General features: G+C 28.7%; 1 long non-coding RNA gene across 1 annotated transcript in view; it reads right to left on the bottom strand.

The window, feature by feature from the left end:
- Positions 1–3,354: 3,354 nt before the first annotated feature.
- The window catches only part of LOC107451853 (uncharacterized), a 28,662-nt gene continuing 11,042 nt past the window's right edge, over positions 3,355–20,974 (bottom strand). The window contains exons 2-3 of the long non-coding RNA XR_001585117.4: positions 15,097–15,367; positions 3,355–3,806 (exon numbers count right to left, since the gene is read on the bottom strand). This is a non-coding gene — a long non-coding RNA (uncharacterized lncRNA). The remainder of the gene's footprint in view (positions 3,807–15,096; positions 15,368–20,974) is intronic.

The following is a 20,974-nucleotide window of genomic DNA, read 5'->3' as shown; positions in this document are numbered from 1 at the left end:
TTATTACATTGTGCAATAGATAGCTAGAAATTTAATTGTACTCTATTGGAACAGTTTTTTCCCCTTAGTTAAAAATTACTAAACATTTAAATAAAAATAATTCTACACCAGAAAAAAAGCTAAGAATAAAACAAAAATAATATAACTTGCGAGAAAAGCTTTAAGGAACATGACTTTGTAAAGAAGAATACAAAATTACCACCATTTTCACGTGTGTGAATGACAAGAAAGTTTAAATCATAACGAAAATTGGTGCGATGCAATGAAACAACTTAAAGACTTATTAATAATTTAAAAACAAGTTAAAACAAATAGATTTTTTTTCCCTTTGCGACAGCCTCTAACAGATGTGATCCTCAACCCTCCCTTCTGCACAATTTAATTAAAGAAAATTAATTCTTTGTGTAAATTAGATTAACTCAATAAGAGATTAGAAAATCCACACCAGTAGGTAATCGAACAGAGCTATCGAAAATGAATAATTCATAACCGTCAGAACTGATGTTCTCGCATTCGAAACCGTTAACCACTTCCCGAATACCAATTCTCTCTTCTAGCTATCTATTGCATAATGCAATAAACCCGTCGTCTATTGCGCTGCTGACTATGGTTATTTGTAATGCAGCGTCACTATTAACAGAACATTAACGGGTGCTTTAAGGGTCGTGTTTTATATCATTACCTGCTTCCTTTTCTATTTGACTTGCTCTTATTATACAGTACCAAACTTTTGTTCTATAACCCTCAGGGTCAGCCATTTTTTTTTCTTCTTCTTCTTTCCATTCTGCAACAGAGCAAACGTTTGTTAAGCAATATTTAATTCCCCAATGAATGTTACTATTAATATTACTTTATTCGAACTTTTATAGCCTTCGGCAACCCTCGGCAAGAACGTGATTCATTTTTCTTCTTGCCCATTCTGGGAGTAGCATGTCAATTCATTCCATTTTGGAACAATGCTTCATTAAATTATCCTTCGCAGGAGATGAATGATTTTATAATAAAGGATATTAATTTCTTTTCCCATTTTTACGACTTCGTTTTATGGCGGAATAATAAAGTCAAATAAATGGTTGACCAAGTCGACGAAGAGGGCATTTCGGATTGACAATTGTGTAGGGCGCAGTTTTAGGGTTTGATTACATTCATTCGAAAATAGTCGAAATATCGGTAATTAGAAAAGGGGGTCGGACATTCGGTTTTTTGATATTTCTTAACGACGAGGTTATGGCTTGAAAATACGAGATGTGGTGCAGTAATTGCTTTTTAATGAGGAATAAGTGAAGGAAAAAGAATTATAGCCTTGCTATTTATTGCGCCGGCAATCAGTGGAAATTTTAAGAGTGAGTCTGAATCGCTTTGCTTCAGTGCCGATGAGTTAAAAATAATTTCACCCGTAAAAATTACTAATTGGCGAGACATTCAATTGATTCATGTGTTATAATCACAATAATCTAAAAAAAATTATTTTCCAGTACAAGACGCTTCTAAACCAATAGAATTTAAAAGTAAATATCTATACATCATAAGCAAGACAGTCCCTGGCCAAATTATTAGAAGCACTAGAAGGTTCTATATAAAATCTTAATTATCAATCCAAAATCCGATATAGTTCAGATTTTACGTCCATCAATCTTCAACTCCGCTTATCGTAAAAATGAAATAAAATAAGATCTAAAAAGGTTAAGTGAACTAATTAAAATCAGGAGCCTGGTTTATTTGCTAATAAGGAACTCACTCCCCAGTGATTTGAACCAGATTCGTACTCTTCTTTTCGCTCACGCCAAACACAGACCAAACGTAAAATATCCTCTGTGACTATCGGACATTTTGTTTGAATCTCTTTGCTGTTGGGCTGACCTTGGGAGGGTTTCATGGCACCATCGAACGCAAATGAGGTTTAGTTTCATTGAAAAAAAATCGCAGTGAAGGTAATTTTATCCCAATAATTGTTCCAGAAGTGTTCCAATCGTTTCAGTTAAGTTCAAAATTGCATGGCTTTGGAGTCAAACATTGATATTCTCAAATCCAATATAATTCGGCTATTCAACGTTGATTTTATAATTTAAAAAAAAATTATTAGAGCAATGAAAAGTCGTAGAATAAGAATGTATTTCAAACGCCATCTTGTAAGATTAACGTGTTGGTTAAAAATGTATTCGTGTCAACGTGAATCCCTTACTTATTTCTTTGGCTGTATTTGGGGTTCTTTTATAGTTTTGCAAAATGTGTAAATTCATTCTAATTTTTCAGATCGAAGGTGCATATTATTTCAGATTGAATTTCCATCTTCCGCCATTTATCGGAATTTTTTCAATCTGCTGGGTCTCGACATACCACCATTTTAAGCAGCTTCTACCCTATTTTAATTTTCTCGGTTACAGCGCCATATCTGATGCGAAATGCAAACATGTAAATCAAGTAGGGTTGCTTTTTTTCTGAAGAATCCGAATCTGCAAAAAATAAGGAACCCTATTTGAACTTTCAAAGTTGCCCCCTTACATCACCCAGGGAGTAAGGCTGGAAGATCTAGTTGGAATAGCTTTTAAATATTGAACGTGTTTATCTCCCTATTTCGATCCAATCCTCTTGTTTTAAGTTTTCATTTTTTTACTGTAGTAATCTAGTTTTAAGAATTTTAGAATTAAATTCAAATAAAAGATGTAACTTAGTGTCAAGCAAATTTACTTCTTAATTTTAAAAAAATTAAATACCTTTTAGCAAAATTTTTTTTCTCAAATTTCACTTTTATTTCAAATTTGAAATTATTTCACGCTTTAGATACCTTTTCTGTAGTTTTATTTTTATTTATTTATTTTTAAAATTGATTATATTAAAATTGATGTGATTTTAGAATTTTACGTAAGCAGTTTTCATACCTCTCATTATCGACCGAAAAAAAGAAAGAAAATCTCAAAATCCTACCCCCTTTAAGTGTTTTCGCTATATTTAAAGGCCCCTAAAATTCAAGAAAGTTAACTAAAAAAATAAGAGTTCTTCGATTTTTTTACGTTAGTATATGAAGAGAGTCACAATTTCTTTCTTTTTTCCTTTTTTTTCTTTCTAATTATGGGGTACGCAGAAGTTCAAAAAAAAAAACTATTGACACAATATTTGAACCACCCCCTAGTAATTAAAACAAGCAGATATATGTTTCATTATTACCATAATACTAAAAATGAAAGTTTTACAAAGCATAGTAATGAGGCTGAAACAAAAACAAAAAATTCTTTTCTTAACAGCGGAAAACAATAACTTGAAAACGTGATATTATAAATGATATAACTAGAAATCGAAATAAAAATCATAATATCCTAGAGAGGCGAAAATCAGTAAAGAAAATAAGGAATCACGTACGAAACATCAAATGCTTTATTCAATAAAATATTTTGCATTTTTCTTTATTCTACTATTTAATATGAAAAAGAAATAAAAAAGGAAGATATTCGAAGAATAGGCAAGATAAAATGCATTCGTGCGTGATGCATATGTGCGCAGTATTTCAATTCTGAACATAATGTGAAAGAAATCAATACTTAGACGTCCAATGAAATACAAGTATATTTAAATAAAGAGGCGTGGTTTTTTTTAGATATTTAAATGCCAGTTTTTAATTGTCTTCTATTTTGTTTGGTGTTTTGATGTGAAACAACAATTTGGGGGAAAATATCGCCAACTTCTAAATCCAAGTTCTTTTCATTCTTTCACTATTGCTGTCCTCCGCTCTTGATGAAGAACAGAACGCTTTTCCCACTATAAAACTTGTATTTTCCAGCGCCCTCTGGTGTAGAATACTTGCAATACTTCTGCCGAAAAAAAAAAATTATTAAATGATATATTTTTGATGATTGGAAAATAATAAAAGAAAAAAGAAGAAAAAGAAAAGAAATTAGTAGAAAAGTAGTTTTTTAATTGAGGTATAAAATTAGTTTGGTTGTTGTCAGGCAGTTGATTATGGTACACAACAGCAATTAACAGTAACTTTTTATAGTTATGAAAGAAGTAAAAAAAATTTTTTTTTAAAAAAGTCATAGCTTAATGTTATGTATAAAATTATTAATTATATCAAAAAATAATTTATCTGAAAAAATTACTTTTAATTATTGAATACCAAATTAACAGGAAAATTATTAGGGATAGGATAGATGTTAATGATTTATAAATTTTTAAAAAATGCCAATAAAAAAATTTTTTTTGAAAAAAAGGTCTCTATAAGACATGAAAAATGACCTTAAAATGAAAAGTATTGCCGTTTAAATTTTCAACGACACATTTTACATTCGCTCTGTTTTAATAAAAAATTAGAAATAGTAACTTGTATTTCATAAATTTAATAAGAAGATAAAGAATTATTAAAAAAAATATGTATTTTATGAATAAAATAAATTGTAAAAATAATTAAGAACTTGTTAATCAGATATCAGAGTTGTATTAAATCAGCAAATATTTGTTTACTTTCTTAAAATCGAAAGAGCGTCTTTTGTCCAAAAGTAAAATTCTTATATCGTGAAAAACTCAGATAAATATCAAGACTTGTTATTGGAACTTGTTTAAAATAACAAAGTTCAATGCAAAAATTTACAGTGAAGAAGAATATTAACTCTCTAGCAAAATGTTCTGAAAATAAAATCAAACAGATCAATCAAACTTGATTTTAAAAAAGGACTAAAACGGAAAAAAAATCTAAAACAATAATAAAATAAATGTCCTGTAAAAGAAAAGATGACAAAAAGTGTAAAAAATGCATTAGCATTAACGTCCTATCCCTGATTATAACAATCATATATACAAACAATATTAGAAGTGTAGCAGCGAAGATTAGAAGGAATCAGTTCTTAAAAGAATTAAATTTGCTTTACGATAATTAATTATACGATATTTAATTACGATATTACAATTGCATTATTCTTTTAATTTTTTAATACAAATCATAATAAGTAAATCTAAATAAATATCAAGCATTTAACAATCTGGAGTTATAGTTATTATTAGAGCCCGGATTTTTATGACCTAAAAAATCTCAACTAATGCCCTTAAAAAGTGCAAAAAATGCCCTTAAAAAGCCAAAAATTGCGCAAAAAATGCCTTAAATAAAGTAAAAATATTGAATTAAAAAAATGTTTTGCTCTTTAAAATTATTATGAGTCATTTAAAAAATATAAAGCAATGCAATACTTGTTCTACGTTCATTAAAGTTTGAAAAATATGTTTTATATCCTAAAATAACAAAAAAAGGAAAATATATTGACACCAAAATATTTTTATTTTGTATAGAAACTTTAATGGATATAACAACTTCCATCTCATAATATTACTAAATATCAGAATTACATTGGATTATTAAATGTTTTTTGATAATTTGAAATGTAAACGAGCGTCTCTTGTCTGAAAGTAAATTTTCATTCCTGCAGAAGCTTCTTTCAACGTCTACTGATGTTATAGGTGCGTACTTGAAAAAGACGGTCTCACTTAATGACAATTCTTCTTCAATTTGAAAAGATTTTGCTTCACCTGTTAACATCCTAGAGATTTTCTTCATTGTTTGGAAGCCAGTGTAATAATAAAAATTACAAAAAATTAATACAAAATTTAAAAAATGCTTTAAAATGCAAAATACGCCCCAAAAATTAAAGAAAATGCCCTATAAATCTTAAAAAATGCTCTAAAGGACAAAAAATGTCCAAAAATGCAAATGTCATCAAAATCCGGGCCTTAGTTATTATAATTACTTTTAATTTAAACATAATTGCTTTTAACGCTAGAAAGACGGAAAATTAGTATATAGTACCTATATTGCCGAAAAGCAGTCAAAATGACTAGATTGTGAATGCGTCAATAAATATGTTTAAAATTAATTTTTAGCATTTTTTATATTATTTACAGTTATGTAACATTGTTTTTCGAATTGAAATTAAAAGCAGTCAATATGACATCCTTAGGCAATCTAGTGTTAAGGAATTAATATACCTAAAAAATGAGTTTTTTTTTTTCTTTTTGACTTTTTTAAGGCTGGAAAATTATTTTTCGTGTCAGCTAAATATATGTCCAAAATTAATTTTGAACCATGTCACATAAACATATATTAAAAATTTATAGAGATATTGACTTGCACTCATTTGAATTACTTTAAGTTCTTTGTTATGTCATTTTTAAAATTTTTTTGGAATAGTAAATCTGAAAAAAAATCTACACGAAATTCTTCGAAAATATTTTCTGCATTTTGTTAAATATTGTAGAAAAATATTCCTTATACTGTATTTGCTAAAATGTTTGCTGAATGCATACATTTTAGTAAATACAATGCTTTTATTAATTAAAATGAGTAAAATATCTTAACTAAAGAAATGAGAAGAAAGGACATAGATAATGCAGATTTTTTTATCAATTTTTGATCAATAAAAACCTTATTAATCAAAATTTTTCAATTATTTACTTTAGAAATTGTTTTACATCTTAGCATTTCATTAAAACCTTATTAAGCTTAAAAAGTATTACGCAATTATTACGGTTTTAAAACTGCATCTTTTAGTGGTCAAGTTTGAGACACTTCTTTCTGTCTCTTTTCAGTTAGTTATAGTACTTTTTTTTATTTGAATTAATGAACTATTTGAGTTTTAAAAAAAGGAAAAGCATTTTTGGACGTTTCGATATCGCAAAATAATAATTTTTTTTGGCAACAAAAAAAATTTTTGAATTTCAAAATTTTTAAACTTTTTTAAACAATTTAAAGAGGAGAAAAATAATGGAATAGTTATGGAGCGAAAAAAAATTTGCTGTTAATCCCTCCACTTATCAATTATTATTATTACTTTTTGCAATATAAAGTTATAGAGTAAAATTCGAGTATTATTAATAATACTATAATGACCAAACTGCTTATTAAATGCTTAATAATAAACAAAAAAATCTTATAATTAATACTCCAATTTAAAGTTGGAGTTATTTTTTAAAAGTTTGTGATTTCGAGTTCAGAGTCATAATATTAATTCAAAAAGCAATAAAAATTTAAGAAAATATTCATAAATTATATTAATTATTAAATTAATTAATTATTAAATAATTCCTAAAATTTATTACTCATTTCTTCAATTATTATAATCATTAAGAAGGACCTGAATAAAAAGAAATTTTAAAAAAACTTCATTAAATGAGGGGTTTTTTAAAATTAATTTTTCTCCATCAACATTTAATATATTTTGTATTATTTTCTATCTTCATTTTTCTAACTCACTCCAATCAATAAACATCAATCAAAACACCCTAATATCAAACGCCAAAATAATCTTAATCTTTATTTCCTTTCCCTTCTGAAGTACATCATCTTAGTCTATTTCATTTTTTAAAACCTATAAACTCCAAACTTTAACCAAAGATTTGAAGAGGAAGCGTCATTTTTTTCAACCGACAGGGTTCGTGGAAAGGACGACCTCAATCAGTCGTTCACCCCTCAACCCCCAAGCCTTTGAACCCTCTAAAAACCCGGGCTCTATTGTTGATTATTCTCCAGGATGCGGATGTTAAAGAAGAGGAGAGAGAGAAAGAAGGATGGCGTCATATTATTCAACATGGATGTTGAGCCTTGCTTCCCCCCCTTTTTTTTTAATTTTTATAGTTCGATTTTTAAAAAAGGGTGAACAACCCTTTACTGTGGGAAGCTCTACGATGAGATTTTTTTCTCTCTCTGTGTTTTTTTGTTGTTGAGAGTACAGTTTATTTGAAGAAAATTTGAATTCTTGGGGAAGAAAATTTGAAGACTGTTGATCAAGGTTGGCATGATTTAAATCATGATTTAAAAGATCATAAGTAATCGTATTTATGAATAATATTTATTAAATAGTGATTAATCGTAAATCATCATTAATCACAATTTAAATGCCAAAGAAAATTTTAAGACTGATGCTCAGTGCAGGCATGAATTAAATTATGATTTAAAAAATCATAAGTAATCACAATCAGGAATAATATTCAATTAAACTGTGATTAATCGTAAATCATGATTTATCACAATTTAAATGCCGAAGAAAATTTGAAGACTGTTGCTCAGTGTTGGCATCATTTTAATCATGATTTAAAAATCATAATTAACCGCTATCTTGAATAATATTTTATTAAATTGTAATTAATCATAAATCATGATTAATCAATATTTAAATCACTTAACTTTTTTAAAAAGAAATTAATGATTTAAATCAGTTGATATTTTTAAAGAATGAATAATTCAAAAATATGTTTTATACAACATAATTTATGAATGTTTTCTTAAAATTTTTTTTTTCAAAATCTGATGGTATTGATAATGAAGGTTTAATGTAGAGAAATAATTGTCATCTTAATTATTATTTAAAGTTCAAAATAGACAAGTAGGTAACTAAATTTCTATTAGATCATGATTTTCTATTGGCTATTAATTTTCTATTAGATTATAATTATTCTATTTTTTCTATTTGATATAAATTTCTATTGGTTATAATTTTCTGTTCTATTGGCGAATTATATGTCAAATAATTCGCTGTTTAATGAACTTGTTTCAATTATATCCAGTTGAATTTCAACAAAAGCAAGGTTTAAAATAATCACAAATGGTTAACATTTTATTAAAAACCTATACGCGTTTTTTGTTACAATAATACACCTTCATCAGTAGGATAAAATACAGGAATCGTAAAAAAAGAGATGATTAAAATCAGACAGAGGTTAAGTCAAAGGAATGAGATAAATATACAGTTAAAGGAGTCGAAAAGTAATGATTTCCAAATGCTAGACAAATATACACCAATAAGGTCATTAACAATAGAGTTATTGTTTTTGATGATGTAGTAACTCTCCCGAAAATCAAGATCAACTCATGAAATACATTTATGGATGATATGAGGTGAAGAAAAATCGAACTTATATTCTTCAGTTTGTTTTGTGATGGATGAAAGGTAGAATTTTTCGTTCTTGATGTTCGTTGAGCCGATGCTTCAGAGCTCGTTTGGTTTGTCCTGTGTATAATCGTACAGATTTTTGAATACATATTCTAATACATCTAGGAGACATTATAAAATAGACTGCTTTTTCGTGTCTTTGGGTCAGTGAATGGTCAACATTATTGACTTGATTTTGAATTCTGAATAGAATAAATTTTTTAATCCATTATGAAATGATCTAAAATGTCCTTAAAAACAATTACGAGTATTTATATTCTAATGAGTTGGTATTTACATATTTTATAATATATACTACTTTTTTAATATACAACTTCTTTTTTACTTTAAGAGAATACATTTCCTTATGCATCTATGCTATGTTCAAGCATTATTTTAAGGAATGGCCTTCACCATTAACTTAAAGAATTATGAATTTCAAAATTTTCCATGGAATGAGAAATTATTGCTGAAAAATTGTTACATTTCCTCGAAATTAATGACTTGGTCAAATATTACCTTTAAAATCGTTCTACATCATAAATTTAAGCAATTCAAATTCTTAGAGTAAATATATTTCTCGATGTATCTACTGTTCCTGGCTAAATTATTAAACGCACTATAAGATTCCCTATAAAATCCTAATTATCAGTTGATACTATACAGCTTTATTGTTTTTATGTGACTGAAACCGGTTTGGACTTCCTTACGTTTGTGCATCAATGGGTTAAATTCGACGATATACAATATACCTTTGACGATTGGATACGTTATACGATATATTGTGTAAATATAGAATATTTATTTTATCAGGTATTATATTAGTATATGATAATAATTAGTCCAAATTATTAGACGCACTGTACTTTTTTAATAATTACATGTTTTGCACGATTTTGTAGGCAATACTTTTATAGTTAAACATACATGTTATGAGTTTTATTTATGCGATTTTTTATATACTTCCTGTTTGTATTTATTTTTAACGTATTGCATTACAATGTTAACCAATTGATAAATGAACGTAGAATAGTGCAAACCGGTTTCATCCGCGTAAAAACAATACAGCTGTATAGTATCACATGATGATTAAGATTTTACATAGAATCTTATAGTTCGTTTAATAATTTGGTCAGGGACAGTATGAGTCTGCCTAGGTCTAGAATATACTACTTTTTTATATACAAAAAAAGCATTTCTTCATGCTCTTAGGAGTTAATCAAGCATCGCCTTATAAAATAACATACAACGTTAGTTTGAACAATTTCGAATTCTAAGTCCAATGCGTTTTTATAAATCATCGATGATGAATATGCCGGCCAAGCATTACCTTAAGCACATTTACACACACAAAAAAAACATTTCTTCATGCTCTTAGGAGTTAATCAAGCATCGCCTTATAAAATAACATACAATGTTAGTTTGAAAAATTTCGAATTCTAAGTCCAATGCGTTTTTATAAATCATCGATGATGAATATGCCGGCCAAGCATTACCTTAAACACATTTACACAAAAAAAACATTTCTCCATGCTCTTAGGAGTTAATCAAGCATCGCCTTATAAAATAACATACAACGTTAGTTTGAAAAATTTCGAATTCTAAGTTCAATGCGTTTTTATAAATCATCGATGATGAATATGCCGGCCAAGTATTACCTTAAACACATTTACACACAAAGAAAAACATTTCTTCATGCTCTTAGGAGTTAATCAAGCATCGCCTTATAAAATAACATACGACGTTAGTTTGAAAAATTTCGAATTCTAAGTTCAATGCGTTTTTATAAATCATCGATGATGAATATGCCGGCCAAGCATTACCTTAAACACATTTACACAAAAAAAAACAGTTCTTCATGCTCTTAGAAGTTAATCAAGCATCGCCTTATAAAATAACATACAACGTTAGTTTGAAAACTTTCGAATTCTAAGTCCAATGCGTTTTTAGAAATCATCGATGATGAATATGCCGGCCAAGCATTACCTTAAGCACATTTACACAAAAAAAAAACATTTCTTCATGCTCTTAGAAGTTAATCAAGCATCGCCTTATAAAATAACATACAACGTTAGTTTGAAAAATTTCGAATTCTAAGTCCAATGCGTTTTTATAAATCATCGATGATGAATATGCCGGCCAAGCATTACCTTAAAAGAAGCTTAAAGTGTTAAATAATTTTTAAAAAAAATTTATCAAAAACACACCCTTTTTATGATAGTCATGGGCTTTAACCTCGTATACAAGTGTATATTTTAATATTTAAGCACTTACAGCACCGAAATACTTAGATTCAAATGATCCTGTTTGGAAGATACTAAAAGATATGCGTATACAGGATAATCTATAATAACAATCCTTAAAATATAATTTCAAAATGTTAATATAAAAAGGAAGTAAAACAAATGCATACTTATATAAAAAATAGAAACACATTAATATCCTATTAATGTTAATATTTAAACCCATGCAAATTATATTTAAGCAATGAAGAAACAAAAACATTATCGAATTCTAACAAATCACTAGTGGGGAAAAATGGGATAAAAGATATCAAAACCGGTTTGCTTGCTTGTTTAAACTTACAGACGTTTCTTTGATTCATTTTTTAAAAGTTTCTGTGTTTTCTATTAATTTAGCACCGTCTTTCTCTGTTGTGATTCTTTAGATTTCGATATCCTCTTTGTTTTTTTACTTTTTTTGCGCATCTTTTTTTTTACTCGATTTTTTACAAGAATTTCGAAAATACACATTGAATTTATGTAGAAAAATATGTACTACTGAAATATATATTATTGACCACGGGGTATGGTGCATATGACCATAACTACTCTAAAATGTCGAATCACAGAAAAGCATTTCATCATTGTATTTTAAAACATTATTATTTCAAGATAATGAGAGGAAGAGAAGTTCCAATTTTGGAACAGTTAAGTTTGATGCCACCTCCTTTCAGTCTAAAATTTGCAGATATTATATAGGGAAAGATTCATTGTGTAAACTCATTTTACACATTCTTAACAAATTTAAATAAAAGCAAATTTTTATATGTTTCAAATGATTAGATCTAGTTCTAAACTTCGTTCGTAAAGGAGAAAATTGAACTCTGATTTCAAAGCTTTGAACCATAATGTGATGCAAATTTGCTGCAACTTGAATAAGGTTTGTTATGTTATCATACAATTTGTTACCCTCAATCGTTACCCTCGTTAGAGCCCAGATATTGACAGTTCATTCAATTAAAAAATAATTCCCGAGAATTCTTTTAGCTTAAAAACATAAAAACAAAATGCTCTTAAAAAGAAATAGCTTAAAAGTAAACAAGATTTTCAATCTAAAATACAATTTCTATCATGAAATTTCATATTGAACATTGTGTTAAAACATGAGAAATTGAGATTTAATTTTCATTTATTTAACGTTGAATTCAAAATAACAAAAGAAGAAAGGGAACTGTTTTATAAGAAATCAGAATTGCATTGGATTATTAAATGCTTTTGATGATTTCAACAGTGTTTTTTACCTGAAAAAAATTTTTATATATAGAAATTGAATTTTTATAAACGTTATTGGTTCATCTTTATTTCTTTTTACCATAAAGATTGAAATTTAGAAATTTAATGTAAAATTTCGAAATATTTGTAACGCTAAAATGTTTAACATACCATAAGCACGTTTGCAAATATGAGACGGTCGAGAAATATGATAAATGTATCTAAGTAAAATCAATCTATCAAAGCAAACGAGGTTCGTTCCAAGTTCGACGATATTAATCGAAAAGCGAATTGGCATTAACGTTCTTAGTGATATTTTTAAGAAATTGCGATTTTTCAAGAAAAAATTTCCTTTTTATCGTGTAGCAACACTGATTTTAGTCGCATTAATATTTTTGTTTTGTTGTAATTTTGTTCCATACACCCTAGTGGATGAAGATCCCAAGCAACAATTTTTAAATCTATTAAGAGTGAAAGAGCATTTGAAGTCCATTCAGGACCAAACTCAACGTATAACATTTTATTTCATAACCGTCGTTGAACAGCCGACCCAATTTTGATTTACGACTATAAATGTACTCTGCAGCCTTGTAATTTTGAACCCAGTTCGGAAGACAAGGGAACTCCTGGTTCAAGCATTGGGAGAAGTTTGCCTCAGTGGAGAGCTTTTTGATTGAGCTAACCCACAGTTGCATTACATTGAGTAGAAAAACCACGAAACCCTCTCACGGTTAGCCTTACAATAAGGGGACTCTAACCCATGATCATTCTACCACTGAGGATATTTTAGGTCAGCACTGTGGTCGATGCAAGCAGGATGCGGAATTCGTATCGACCAGCCATCACTGGAATTCAAACCTGGTTCACCTCATTGGAAGGACAATAGTCTATCCCCTGAGCCATGAGGTGAACCATCAGTGAACCATTGAGTTCAATTTTGAACTCAATCCAGAAGCTAACCCGCTCAATCCTTTTTGACTGAGCTTATCTGCGTTTACATTACATGGAGAGGAAAACCACGAAAACTTCCCACTGTTTCCCTAACGGACAGAGGATTCAATACCATGATCCATCTGCAGCTGAGAATATTTTACGACAGCACTGTGGTAGGTGGGAGCCGGGTGCGGAATTCTTATAAACCAGCCATCGCTGAGATTCGAATTCGGTTCACCTCAGTTGAAAGCGAACCCTCTATCCCCTGAGCCATCACGGATCTAACGTGTAACATTTAAAAGCCTCACTTTTAGCAGCGAATAAAAGAGCCCAAACGTGAGAACAAATTTTTTTATTAAATATTAGAGGTCTGCCGATTTCGCCAATTGTCAACTTCAGACAATAAATGAGGCTGGTCTTAGTCTATTTTTCCTATTTTCAACGTATAAACTTTGAAGCTAATCTACCCAAATTTACTGAAATCTTCGCTTAAAGTCTTTATGTACTCATCTCTTCAATTTGGAACTGATTTAGTTTACATTCGACAGCAGAAACCATTTCTAATTTATTTATCTAGAAAGAAAAAAAATGGAAAAAACTGATGACGGACAACTCAAGGCGGTTACACCAAATGGCCAGAACAATTTTTTTGGAACAAAATTATAAAACAGTGCTTCGTTATCAGCAGGCGAACAAATTGCATATTTTAAGCATTCAGAAAAACTTATAAATGCTTTGTGTAAGCTTAAGTCTATGGATGAGGATCGCAATTATTTTTTAAGCACAGTACTTTAATAATTTTTTATCTAATGGTTTATTTTTATAGTGTATTGAAATCTAATGTTTATGGATTGATCGTAAAGATATTATTTCATTTAGACAGATTGTACATTTTAAGTTTGAAATCAGACTCAAATACGTATAAATACGTATACGTATCTTATAAAATTATGATAATTAAATGCTTATTATTTTTAATTATTTAATATTAATCGGGAATATTTCGAATTGTAATTTATACACACTTTAAAAACACTTTAAACTATGTGATTTTAAATGACAAATTGGATCGCATAGTTCTTGATTAATGTAATTTTAAAGCCATTGTATTTTTAAATTTTAATGTTTACTGGTTCATAACTCCGAATCAATCGAAAAAAATATGTTTGTTTAGAAAAATTAAACTTATGAGTCTGAAATCGTGACTTAATATTTTAGAAGGCAATGGGAAGTATACTTCCAACCTACTTAAATGTCAATGGGAGGCTATTTTCCCACCAGTGGTTGGTGCTTCCTTTTTCCTAATAAATTCAGAAAATGATAGTAAGAAAATTTTAAAAAAAGCACAGAAGTTTAAGTTTATGACCAATTCCTTACAGTAAGTAAAATTTTGAAAAACACCAACCCACCTTTCCACCAAAAAAAAAAAAAAAANAAAGAAAAAAAAAAAAAAAAAAAAAAGGGGGGAATTCTTAAAAATTTAAATAATTTTACGTTATAAACTAAATGAATTTCCTTTTATAAGTCAGCCTCAAAAATATTTAACATAACTAGTACTAGCAATAATGTCCTTACAAAACGTTAAAATATCTCCTTAACAAAATAATTAGCATATTTAAAGTTAGTCCCTCTGACGATTAAGCCTGTTAAAATTCGATCTTCAGTTTAAAGGATATTAAGGTGCACCATTTTTTCTTTTTTTTGCGCATTTTACAAAACACTCAAATTTTTCTTTGAAATGGAAGGTATACTTCTTTTCTTACATCATCGTCTTAAATTCAGGTAAGGGCAGGGGGGTTGAGCAGGAACTTTCTCTTCACAGCGAAGATTTTTTTTTTCTTCGTCCTCTTCTTTTCTTCTCCATCCCCAAGAATTGTTAACGGTTTTCGGCGGCATAACAGGTGTTATTCAGCAACTTTCACTTTCACCGAAGGCTTAGAAAAAAATAGTAATCGGCCCTCCATATGAAAATCGAAGCAGATTCACAGACTTTACTTCTCCTAGGCATCTAAAAAAATATTCATTCGCCGACACCTGTAAATAGAACGATGAATTTTATTTAAAAGAACATAATTCATGAAAGGTAGATAGCAATATATATTCATAAAAAAAATTTATGTTCATTTTGACATGATGTATAGTTTGGTAAAAGGTTATTTTTCTAAAAAGATGTTACTACCGGGAGCCTTTCAAATATTACGCAAGAAAATTTTTGTCAATTTCGGACTCCCCCTCTTTTCAATCAACTAAAATAAGCAAACTATAAACCCCTTCTGATGCTTGCCTCCTTGTGTATTTTAACTCTTAGTGTAGTAATCTATCTTTAAGAATTTTAGGATTTAATATAAGCAAAAGATGTAATTTAGCATTAAAAAAAAGCTTTTAATTTTCCTTATATTTCAAATTTGAAACTCTTTAAGAAATTTCTTCCCCCAAACTAAACTTTTATTTCTAATTTGAAATTTTTTTACCGTTTTTTTCTTTTAGAATTAAAAATTTTTGAAAATTAGAGGATTTTAGAATCTTACGTAAGCATTACTCATACGTAAGCATTACTTCTTCACTATCCCCCTTTTTTATTAGCAAAAATCAGCAAATTACAAATTCCGTCCTTTTTTTGATTTGTGTGTTATATTTGAACAGCTCCGAGCTAAAAGTCATCTTTGTTGAATTAGAATTATTATAAAAGTCTATAAAGTTTTGTTTAAATTTCTTATGCATCAAAGTTCAAAAAATAAACAAATAAATAAAAATATTAATAAAATAAATAAATAAAATATTTTCAGATCAAAATTAAAATAAAAAGTAAGAAGCAAGAACATTAATTAATACACATGAAACTCGAAATACTAATTAACAATTGTTAAACGCAGTGACTTGGAGCCAAGAAAAATTTCGATGCTTTAACTTCACTCCAGTTAATAATCTAAATCTCCAGCTCCTGCTAATTTACTATATGTTTCAACACGCTTTTGAATTTCATATTTTATTTAGAAATTTTTCTACAAAAAGGATAATTTTTTCTACAAAAAAGAGTGCCTTCGTACTAAATGAAAATCTTATCACAAAAAAACTGAAGCAGAGGAATATTCTTGATAACAGAAAAGCTTCATTTGCTTCTTAAAATATATAAGGTGGGGGGGGACATGTTTCGAGCACTCAAATATAGACACCGATTATCAAGACTCGCAAGATGTCAATGAGGAAAACTAAACAGATTTAAAAAAGAAAACTTAAAATTATCAACGAAAATGGAAAAATAAAAGTAAAAAGTAAAACTAGAAAAACCGCGATAACTTAGAGAGGCAAATCAGGGCATGATGCATTCCCTCGTGCTATGAAGACGATGTTTAAAAAAAACTCATGTCGTTAACTACTGAAAAGGTCCAAGGAGTCCAAAAAATTTTTTTATCGCTCTGTTGCATAGACTATTTTCTTGATTACGATAGACGCTCCTATTTTGAAGATCAGAGACATGTTTTTATCAGAAAAAATTCGTTTTTGTGTCTGATTTCAAAACTTAAATTATCATCTGCACTAAGCAATTAACATATTTTAGATTGGAACCTCGAAACCATTATGATTGCATATTAATACTTGACAATCCAATCTTTTGATCAAACGTTATACAGGGTTTTATTTATTTATTTATTTTTTAATTTTGTGCACTGAACACATATTCTATCACATAGAGTGAGAAAAAAGAAATTATTCATTTTTGCGTATTTTTTATTTTACTGTTGGTCATCTTTTTCATATTTTAAAAACTTGTTCTAAATTCCAGAAAATGGCTTTAATGTTTGGAAACTCCCCATTAAACCTCCTTTATTTTTCTGCTTTTCCAAAATTGAGAGAGAATATCATAGGGTAAAGAAAGGCAATAGAAAATGCAACATTTTAAAGCAAGGAAAAAGGTCGTTAACGGAAAATATTTTCCTCCCGCTCTAAAGGCTGGCAATGTGCATTTAAAGGGGTTTTATTTTTTATTATTTTTTTTTCATTATATTTCTCCAAAGGGAGGGGATAAAAAAATAATAATTCCCAGGAGTAATAGCTTCTTCTTCTTTTTCTTCCCGAATATAATTGATCTTTCATTTTGTTTTACGGAATGCTGAAATCCTCAAAAATCGATGAATGCGCATGTGCGGTTGTCATGACAACGATCCCAACAACAACAAAAACTCGTCTTGTCATTGAGAAAACGGAGACCTCATTAAAGAAGAGTTTTTCAGGAATTGATGAGGAGTTCGGTGCAGCGTGAAAATTTAAAATTCTTCGCGAATTCTACGACAAAAGAAAAAGTATATTCGATATTTAGATTCCAGATTTCTTTTTTTTCTTTTTTATTTCACTATTTATCTAAACTTCGTCTTTCTCCCTAATGGATAAATTGTTTTATTTTTTTCTTCTTTATTCTATATCAATCGTTTATATGCAAAGCTTGCTTAAAATGTAGAATAAGCAATATCGATATAAAGGCGAAAACAAAAATTCATTTTCTGAACTTCTGGAAGGTAATAAATTTAGAACACTTTAAAATAAAAAAATACATCTTATAGCTCTCATAAATAAACACGGAGGAGTTATTTTTATACTTAAAGTCGGACGTAAATTTTTGCCAGGGATGGCAGTTTGACCAGAAGAAAATAATAATATGAAGAAATAGGAAAAAAGCGGGAAAAAAACTGGACGAAATGGAGGAAGCAAAAAATGACCAATGCAAATGTTTAGCAATAAGTTTGAATTTTAACAAATTATATGAAAGATAGTACCCGAAAATTCACATTTATTCCCATTTTCTTTATTCTAATAAAGAAATTATTATTTTCAGTTATATGTTTAGTTTTAGACAAAATTTTGAAATTCGTATATCATATTATTTAAAATTTGGTTTAAGTACTAATACTTAAGAGTATCTATATTATATAAAACGCTAATACGTACGTATGTATGTATGTATGTATCAATAAAACCGATGATATTTCTTTTCTCGCGCTGGCAACAGTTTTCATTTTTAATTGATTGGATTCGGCGCGCAAGAGCACGTAGTGAGCAACCAGATAACAATAACCAGAGTGAGCATTATCAGGTTGTTCAATTCAGATTCATGCACTAAAAACATGACAATATTTAATTTAAACTCAATTAGGAATTAATTAATTAATTGAAGTGAGAATGCTTTAAAAGGCCGCTGTTGAATTGATATTTTTCTACTGGGAGCTACCTAAACGTCTAAAAAACGTTTAAGTGTTTGTATTGAATGCATTGAATTTTTTTATATTTCGCGTTTATTTATGCATTGAATTTTCACGCTTTAAAATGCAGAATATTAGTGAAGCAATATTTGATAATTTATTTTGCTAATATGTTTCTTATTTAGCTAATGTTTTGATTTTTTCACCATGTACAATCTAAATAGCTAATATACTTTTTTAAAAGCCAATAAGAACATTGGTAGAATTCTTCTACATAAGTACAATACTATGTCTTTGATGATAAAATACTATGTCTTTGATGATAATATATTATGTCTTTGTGCTAGAACATTGTGTTCATTGGCGAGCGAGCGCAGCGAGCCATGGTTCACGGCGTGAACCACATAGGATTGCGCAGCTATTCTCGGGGGTTGGCGAGCGTTAGCGAGCAGGGGGCGGAGCCTCCTAGTTTGATCATAAAAATCGACATCTATTTGTAAATTTGAATTCATTATGTTATTTGTAGTAGTTTATATGTTTAGCACGCGATTTGTTAATTTGTTAGTGGCAATAAAATTTGATTATGATGTTTTGCAATTTTTTTACACAATTTTAAAATTAGGGATTTTATTATACAAATCTAATGTATTGGAAATAAAAGTTCTTTTAATGTCTTACGAAATTCAATTAATCTATTTTTCGTTGCAATTTTTGCCTTACATTTTCCACTTATTTAAAAACGATGAGTTAAATAGTTTAGAAAATAATATCTGTATTAAAAGTCAATTGCCATTATTAATTTTTTTAAAAATTGTTTTAATTGTTGATTTCTTTAAAAAGTTTCTTTCCTTTTTTCCATTTGGGTGGGAAGAAATCTATTTCGTTCAGGGCGAGGCTTTTTTTTCTCCATTTTTTAAACAGCGGTTTTTCCATAGCGGAAGAAATTAACGTTTCTGATTCTAGCAGCTCTTTCTCTAACAAAAAGGAGAAAAAATTTAAAAAAATTTTTACCTAAACATTTAATAGTTAAATAAATTACTATCAGTTTGATAAAACTACCAATATGAAATTATTATCAATATGCACATTACTATCAAAATGTTGAAAGAAAAACAAGTTCAAGAACATATCTCTCTGAAAACATTCTCAATGCTTTAATTAGTCCATGTTTTTTCATTAAAAAAAAACATTTTCTGTTTATTTTCAGTTATGTACACCACAAAAAAAACAAGTTCAGAAATAAATCAGGTGTCGCTCCAGATTTGGAAATTCAACTATCAGACATACAATTTAAAATAATAATTGATACAAAAAAAGAAAAATGATTTTTTTCTTCCAAAATAATTAGTTATCTTTCTTAGGTAAATGTGTTCACACTTGTTAGTGAGCGTTATTTTTAAAGAAAAGGCTCAGCCAAAACGATCATTTATGGTTATGAAGCCTAGAAAATTGGGACTATAATAAAAAATATACCTTGTCGTGGCATAGAAACCATTTATTCTTTTGAATATACTCTTCAGTTTTGTATTTTTGTATGGTAATGAGAGCTATAATTTTTTAAACCAGAATTTCCAGGATACTGTTACCATATGAATGGAAAAATTACCATATCAATGGTTTGAATATCGTATATTTAGGTTTTTAATACGAAATGTTTTTTAACTACAAATGTTGTTATCATACATACAGTGAGGTAAACAATTTTTTTACTCTGTGCAGTAGCTCATTCATAAATAAGAGTAAATTTATAATAAAAAACTTATAATCTAAAATATTAGTAATATTTCATGCATATTTATGTATTATTCAATTACCGTCTGAAAAAATGGATTAAATTATTTTTAACGTGCAATACATTTAGATGATATGAAAGCATATCGAAATAATTTGGGGCTTTTCAGTTTTTCGTTATTTTCTTTCTTACCTTTTTAAAAAAAATTTGAGATTAATTTTATATCAAGAAACTAAAATCAGTTATGCCACCCGACCGAGTGGTCAGCCGACCAGTAGTCATCAAGCAGGGATCGCGCTAAGCATTCGCCACCGCGCCAAATATGATAAAATCCTAAACTCGGCGAGAACAATATGTTTTAGTAAAAGATTTTTTTCTTTCAAAAAGAGAAATATGTATTCCTCTCAACCCAGGAAAAAAAGGTCAAAAGGAATTTTTTTGAACAAATCCTATTTTTTTATTCCATTACAGTAATTTCCATTAGATACCTCATATTACAAATTAGAATTATACTAAGTCCACATATTGTAAGCATAAGCAACAAGAGAGAACACGTAAGCATGAGACAAACAACCGTAAAATACATATTACAGTCAATTCGCTATAACTCGAAGTACGATAACTGGAATATTACTATAACTCGATTTTTTTATGAGGTCCCGACCCTTTTATCTTCAATTTCATGTTAATTATTCTCGATTACTCGAATTTTAC

Source organism: Parasteatoda tepidariorum, chromosome 4 (assembly GCF_043381705.1).
Source record: "Parasteatoda tepidariorum isolate YZ-2023 chromosome 4, CAS_Ptep_4.0, whole genome shotgun sequence".
NCBI lineage: Eukaryota > Metazoa > Arthropoda > Arachnida > Araneae > Theridiidae > Parasteatoda > Parasteatoda tepidariorum.
The sequence above is the reverse complement of the archived record's forward strand: the minus strand, read 5'-3'. Positions and strand labels throughout refer to the sequence as shown.